Below are 8,732 nucleotides of genomic sequence, written 5' to 3'. Positions count from 1 at the left end.
TTTATGTTGTCTAATAACATAGTTATCGTCTTGTCTCGCTATAGTCTCGTCCAATAATAAAACAACTTTTGGTGACTATCTCTTCGACTATGACATTTGCCATAACAGATAAACACCGTGTCCGCTTATGGTTTTTATTGGGCTGTTGGTTTGTGTTATATTTCCACAATTCAGGCGAGTTCGTTCTATGCTAACAAAGCTTCTAGTTCTGTGTTGCATTTGTAATTCTGTTTAGCTGTGGATATTTATTGATTGTGTACATACGGTCTTATGAAATTGTTCATAGAAATAAAAGCATGTAATTTATATAGTTGGTATTTGATTAACAGTCTAGATTAGATAGAATCGTTGGTCTAGTGGTTAGACTATGTGACTTTTGATCAAGAAGAATCCTGGATTCGAATCATAGAATAGGTTGTGAAATACTGATTTTCTTTTTTCTAAGTAATTTTCTGTAAAAAAATCTCAGTCCGAAACAAGGGGACGTAACACCACCAAATCCGGGTGGGGTTACGTCCCCTTATTTCGGAAAAATCTTCTCAATTATTATCATAATTATCTACCGTCGTTAGTTAAAAATTTACCAAAAACCTATCACAAACGATATCTGTCGTCGACGTTATCGACACTGAACATTTACTAGGAATATCTTATTTGTTCGTAGTAAGCTGGTTCGGCTACAGATAATGAGATCCAGGGTTCGAATCCCGGGTCAGGCTAGCAAAAAAATTCGTTTTTGGGATTTTTCTTACAAGAAAAATCTGAATAGCAGCCTGGAGTTGGGAAGCTGGCAGTGTTGGTACACCCCGTGCCTCGAAGAGCACGTAAAGCGGTTGGTCCTGCGCCTGATCTCTCACCGGTCATGTTGGTTTGCCGTCCCATCGTATTATGAGAGCAAGGGAATAGAAAGTGCACCTGTGCTTGCGCACACACTTGTGTGTGCTCCTGCGCACATGGTTAATCTCAACATGAGATTGGCCACCATGGTCGAAAAATTCAGCCGGGAGCGTCTTAATATTACTAGAATTAGGTATGACATAAGTCATAACATAACGCAGATAATAAATAACATAACAACTAAAATCCCATTGTGTTCCAACTTTTAACTACCTGTAACGTGACAATTATTAAGAAAACCCACGAAAATTCCCTATCTTATATCTGTCGTGACGTCTTTCAGGGGGAAAACTGAAATATTGCATTGAATTTATTGAAAACAGGAAAACCGTTAAATTGTCTATTGAAGTTTTACGAACCAATAAACTGCAAATATACATAAACTTGACCTTTATTCAGATTTCTGTGTGACAAAGACTAGGTAATGACTTCTAAAATAGGCAGACGGCATCACGCTATCAAACAACTGTAGCACCATAATGGCATCTATTTTTCTTTTTCTTTTTTTTTTGCAGTTTACTCCTTAAGAATCGATTTTTCATATATAGCCCCCGGTATAAAAATATATGGGCAGTAAAACTTGACGAACGAATGACAGCGTTACGATTTTGTGCGCAACATACTCTGCGCACCTTTCTCCGTGCGCTGCCGCCAACAGCGTGCACATGAGTGCGGGCGCGCTACACGCAGTTGCTGCTGCTGCTCGGTTGCGCACCTTTCACTTATCAGGCGCAACTATTAAGACGTGCCTACATAGTGTATGCTGCGGGGCAATATACATACACCTATTTAGACACTCGATCTGAAAGAGTAAACTCCATTCGTGCGTCGGAGCTGACACACACACATTTTTTTTATGATTTACAAGTTACGAGCTTGACTACAATCTCACCTGATGGTAAGTGATGATGCAATCTAAGATGTAAGCGGGCTAACTCGTTTGGAGTTTGATGAAAATCCACAACCCTTTCGGTTTATACACGACATCGCACCGGAACGCTAAATCGCTTGGCCGTACGTCTTTGCCGGGAGGGTGTTAACTAGCCACGGCCGAAGTCACCCATCAGTCAGACCTAAACCAATTAAGAAAACCACAATTAGTCCAGCTGGGATCGAACCCAGGACCTCCGTGGTGTAAATCAACTGCGCATACGAATGCGCCACGGAGGCCGTCAAAAACTATGTGTGAGTGTATTAGTCAGTTATATGACAATAATGGCGGTCGGGATGACTTCTTATATGCATCTGTGTATATACGTGAACTTGCAGAAGTTTTTGCTTTAGGAGACGGTGTCTGGACTTTTTTTGTATATGTTGGTATATCGATACCTTATACAGATTACTGTATAATACACATACACAAATAAAGAACAACGTAAAATGTATGAACAATTTAGTTACTATTTATAGAATTATATTAGTAGATATGCAAAAGTAATAAACGTAGCCTAGATAATAGTTACATACACTTGAGATTCTAAGATAAATAAGGATAATTTGCGCGGTTGGGAATTGCTGAAAGATATCGATCTTATTGTTTGTGCAACGCAAATATGTAAAGGTCTCTTCACACTGGACAGGCCTCATTACTTATTGCAGTCTAAGAATTTTCCGTCTATGAAAACCAGTGGCATCTCAAAGCACTACTCTACCTTAGTACATATCATCATATGATTATATGTATGATTTTTATTATTTATAATATCATATTGTCGTTCTAGTTGTGTTTATTTTACTCGGAAAAAATATGTCAATCCCTTCCATTCGCTTTTATTATTCGTCAACTTATCAAGTTAGTTAACATACTCGTATATCCTTTTACACACTGCAATCATCTCTTTTATGGCCTTCTTCTGCTCTTGTGTTTGTGTCCGTTGATACCTAAAATCGCAACTTTAGGCACGATGTTCCGAAACGTCTTGAAGATTGCATCGGCCTATATCACTACTATCACTATATTATTTCATCACTAACACTGCGTGATCGAATCATAAATGAGGAGATCCGCAGAACAACCAAAGTCACCGACATAGCTCAACGTGTCACGAAGCTGAAGTGGCAATGGGCGGGGCACGTAGGTCGAAGAGCCGATAGACGATGAGGTCCCCAACCAGGTGGACTGACGACGTCAAGCGATTCGCAGGTATTCACTGGATGCAGGCAGCTCAGAATCGTGTTGCTTGGAAGTCCCTACAAAAGGCCTATGTCCGCAGTGGAGGTCCATCACCTGATATGATGATGATGATATTAATCGCGTATTGAAAAATATGCGTCTCTTTTACGTTTATATCGCTCGTGTGAATCAGGGAATTTCGTTATAAATTCTTGTTTGATAAAATAATATTATTGATTATAATCACAATAAGATATGATAATAATTACATGAAGGTTACTTAATAATTTCGCTGGGAAATACCTCTATTGGATAGATTAAATTCAGGTCAATGAAGTGCTCGAATAATAATAATTAAAGGTACCTAATTCATATTATATTGTTATACTGTAAGCTATCTGTAAGCTATATGTGGATTGTTATGAAATACTTTTTAAAATTACGAAGAAATTTATATTATAAGTAATTATGCGAATGTTTTGTTGGATGTTTGTGGCTCATTCATTCAAGAAGGGCTGAATGAATGAATTTTGGTACAGACGCTGGAATAGAACGTAGCTTCTTACGTTTTGATATCTCCACAGGAACGGGGACTACGCGAATGAAATCACAGGGTTTATCCACTTCACTATAAACAGCCCATAGTCTGCTTACTGTTGAGCACGAGTCTCCTTAGGGCTTAGGCCATAATTCACCACTTTATCCAAATGCGAAAATAGAGTATTCAAAAAAATCTCAGGTATGCAGGTTTCATCACGATGTTTTCCTTCACCGTTTGAGACACCAAAGAATGGCGACCTCGCACCGAAAAGCGTAGTGTTGGTCAACCCCTGCTAGGTAGACCGAGGATATCAAGCGGGTTGCAGGGAGGTGCTGGATGCTGGCGGACGTCCATCGGCTGATAATGATGATGTATGATGAATTAAGGTCAATTTAAAACGCGCGGATTTCAAAATTGCTTTAACTTTCGTGTGTTAATTTTTTTCCTTGACCTCTCTAGACGGGATGCCCTAAGCAATTGTTTATAGCATAAAGGCTTATCCAGGACTGGCAGTCACAGTCATAATATTAACATGAATAGGTATTAGGTAGGTACCTATTTAAAGTTCACCTCTTTAGCGTGTCCTGTGCGCATCGAGAGGCGTGACTTGCGAATCACAAGCACTCTTGTACGGACGTAACTTGTTTTTAGATACAACGCTATTTGCCTTAGCTGCCGATTGTTCTACGTCGTGGTTCTATTCAATATCGTGACGTTGGGACGCATCCGGAGAACACTTTAGCACTTGTGTTCGTTGTGAAGTATTTTTGTTATATTTTATTTAGTTTGAACACTAGCTTTTAACGTCATTATGGAGTTGTTTCATGGTAACCGTTTTTGGGTAATATGAGGCTTAGAATACAAAAAACTGACAGTTAGATTGCTACTGCTGTGTATTATAAATGTAAATTTATTTTTGGATATGGATGGTTTTGGTGAATTTGATGATAGGTAGAAAGAAAATCAGAATAATTAGCAAGGAAAATTAGTAATTCTCGAAATTAGTATTAGGAGCAAACAGACAAACTATTTGTAAGTACTGCCCCACAGAGATAGGTAGAAGGACAATCAGAATAATTAGCAAGGAAAATTCGTAATCCTCGAAATTTCTATCAGGAACAAACAGATAAACTGTTTAGTGTTTCACAGCTTCCGTGGCGCAGTGGTATGCGCGGTGGATATACAAAACGGAGGTCCTGGGTTCAATCCCCGGCTGGGCAGATTGAGATTTTCTTAATTGGTCCAGGTCTGGCTGGTGGGAGGCTTCGGCCGTGGCTAGTTACCACCCTACCGGCAAAGACGTACGGCCGAGCGATTTAGCGTTCCGGTACGATGCCGTGTGTGAGTGAAACCGAAAGGGGTGTGGATTTTCATTCTCCTCCTAACAAGTTAGCCCGCTTCCATCTTAGACTGTATCATTACTTACCATCAGGTGCGATTGTAGTCAAAGGCTAACTTAAAAATAAAAAAAAGGTACGCGTCTATGAATGTCAATCACGTAACAGCATCCTAAGTTACTGCTTGCCACAGTTTACTAAGTTCGACTAGCTAATCGAAATAAAAGCTAATATTAAGGTAATTTCTGGATGAACAAAACCGACTCCGAAAATTCTTTTACCAAAGTTCTTTATATGTGAGCATCATAGGCTATATTTTACGCCCGAATTCTCATGGGAACGGGAACTACGCGGATGAAACCGCGGGGTGTCAGTTAGTACGTGTACTTACATAAAATAAAGCAAATAAAGTACCGTTTATCTACAAGCTCTTGACAAAATACTTAATGAAACAGTCGCACAAATACTATGCAAGTTTGTTGTTTCGCAGAATCATCTGTCGGCGACTGTACACTCGACATTCCTTCTGTCGAGATAAGGGTTTTCCATAGAAACTACTTCAGTGTGCCATTTCCGATAATATTAAAATAAGCATAAGGAAATTTGTTCCGTGTGGAAGAGTAGTTATTGGTTTATGTCTGTACTATTCGTTTTTCAATTTTTACTGTGACTGTACTAGTCACTCAGAAACTACTTCAGTGTGCCATTTCCGATAATATTATAATAAGCGTGAGGAAATTTGTTCCCTGTGGAAGACTAGTGGTTTATGTCTGTACTATTCGTTTTTCAATTTTTACTGTGACTGTACTAGTCACTCACCGGATCAGATCTAAAACTTAAAAGCCAAGGTATCTTCATTATACCAGTACGTATGTATACAACCCTCGTGTCACCGTGTTTGTTACCAAAGTCACAGTATAACCAGTATTTGGACTTCATACTAGAGGTCGAAACGCGAGCTATACCTACGCACCTCGAACGTGGGGTGATCGTGGGGTGATGACAGTCGCGACTGTGTCGCGGTGACGAACGCACGGTGTATTAGCAGAGTAAAGATTAATAATTTAAAAACTGCTGTTTTTACCATATTTTGCATTTTCGCTCGGTTACGGCTTATCTGTTTGACTTGAAACTTACACCAAAAGATAGGTTGGAATCGAAACCACCTTGTTGCTTGGGTATTAAAACTTTGCAACCGGTGGGCTAGATATTTTTATAAAGTTTGTATAATATTTTGTATTCTAAAAGCGTAATTGAAAATTAAAAAGAAATATAAATGAATGCTTAAATAATAAAATTTTGTAAATAGGTAAATGACGAAAACGGTAATATAATATTAAATCATTATTTATTATAAGTATAGTTGTACAGAAAAAATGTTGTATAATGAAAATAACTTCTGGGAGTCTATATTTTTTAGCTTTATCTCTTTTTTTATTTTTTCACGTAGTGTGGAGGTAATACCTAGATGGCATCACTAAAATAACTATGTTTAAGAATACGACCAATCCTTCAAGGTCATTGACGTAATATCAGCCTTAATTAAATCAACCAATCAAAAAAACATGCATTTTTATTGATCACTTCCCATTTTACTACAATTTATAAAGTATTTTATTTGTTTATATAAAAAAAGGTTTATTTACAATCACTAAACTAAATGGAAATACAAAGTTAGCAAATGTAATTAAAATGCTGCAGGCGGGCAGCCCTATGACATGTTTACGTACCGCGCGGCTGTAGGTATTTATTTCAAAAATACGGCCGATTTACTATACTGCTTGTATATCTTTACTGTGCCAAAGTCGTCCGCAACGTCTGGACCGATTTTTTTACGAATTTTCGTGTGCAAATTCGGGTAGATCTAAGGCCAACATATATTTTCCTACCTTTTAATATTTTTTTTAAGTAATTAAAAAAAAATTGTTATGATTTAGCAGTGAAAAATAAATACGACCCTAAATTTTCATCGTTCTATAATTAGAAATATATTTTAAGTATTACTAACCCCAGCGCCCGCGACTTCGCGACTCCCCGTGAAATCCTACCGTATCTTTATCCTACCTCTAACCTATGTCCGTCTCCTGGTTCTAAGCTATCTCTCCACCAATTTTCAATCAAATCGGTCCAGCCGTTCTTGAGTTATAAACTAAAACGACTTACTTTTACATACCTATATATAAATTATTTATAAAGAATTAAAAATAAAGAATGAAAACTTATTTAACGTTGATCGCCAAATTTGAATTCGAAAATGCAAGTAAAGTCGGGCTATCGGGACAAGGCAAGGTTTCCGTTACCTTCCCATGCGCAGGCGCAAGCGCATGTTTATGTCGTGTTTGCTTGTTTTACGTGTCGGCCGCGGCCTCTGTGTTGAGCGTAAGACACACTCGGGTATACGTTTTATAGTAACACTAGCGGTCGCCTGCGTCTTCGTTCATGAGAAATTCAGTACACTAATCCCGGAAACATGGATTTTTCGGGATAAGAAGTAGCCTGTATGTAGTTGAGTAAAATTACCTCTTCAATCTTCTAGTTAAAGTCCCATTAAAATCGGGGGAGCTGTTGCAAAGATTAGCCCGGACATACAGACAGACAGACAGACAATACAGATAGACAAACACAGACAAACAGACAGACAATTTTTTTCAAGACGAAATTTTTAAAAAAGGTTGATACGGATGTAAACACATTTAGTGTTTACATCATTATCAATCCATATTCGTTCGGCTCACTGTTAAGCTCCAGTCTCCTCTCAGAATGAGAGGGGTTGGGCCAATAGTCCTCCACGCTGGCCCAATGCGGATTGGCAGGCTTCACACACGCAGAGAATTAAGAGAATTGTCTGGAGTGCAGGTTTCCTCACGATGTTTTCCCTCACCGTTTGAGACACGTGATATTTAATTTCCTAAAGTGCACAAAACTAAAAAGTTGGAGGTGCATGCCCTGGACAGGATTTGAACCCACACCCTCCGGAATCGGAGGCAGAGGTCATATCCATTGGGCTATCACGGCTCGGAATGTGTTTTAGTATCGCGCAAATAACTAAAATCAACGGAGAAAAAAGGTTTATCTTTAAATCACAGACAGTCACTTCAATTTTATTTATATACGTATTGATTCATTTAGATAACTCTTCCAAATATTTACATAGATCTTAATATTGTAACGGATCTGCAAATAGTGCTCATTTATGTTTGCCAACAGATTCGGATGTGTCATCGTTTAGGGAAGAGGAAATAATAATATTTATTAATTTGATTATTATTTTCAATAGTGTTTGCTTACGTTTCAACTGTGCGGTTTCTGAAAATTTTGTTTTACATACGTAAGTTGTGACATTGAATTATTGAATGGTCTGTTTTTGGTATAATTGACTGACTGTTTAAAAGTTTTTATATGTGCTATTTGGAGTTAGTGTTTATATCACACTAATATTAAAAGTTTGTGTTTAAGTATAGGATTTTTCCGGGATAAAAAGTAGCCTATGTGTTAATACATGCTTTAATATATCTCAATACCAATTTTCAGCTAATTCGGTTCAGTAGTCGAGGCGTGAAAGAGAAACAAACTTTCATATCAACAAAATCATCAGTTTTCGCAAATCTCGGGAAACCATAGATTTTTCGCGATAAAAAGTAGCCTATGTGTTAATCCAGAGTAAAATCTATTTCCATTTCAAATTTCAGCCAAATTGGTTCAGTAGTAGCAGCGTTAAAGAGTAACAAACAACCAAACACCCATACAAACTTTCGTTTATAAATTTAGTAGGATATTCATAAAAACTCTAATTCATATGTTTTAATTATATCAATATCTGCTTAATTAAATCAATCTAATATAT

Source organism: Bicyclus anynana, chromosome 13, assembly GCF_947172395.1.
Source record: "Bicyclus anynana chromosome 13, ilBicAnyn1.1, whole genome shotgun sequence".
NCBI lineage: Eukaryota > Metazoa > Arthropoda > Insecta > Lepidoptera > Nymphalidae > Bicyclus > Bicyclus anynana.
Note: the sequence above shows the minus strand (reverse complement) of the source record.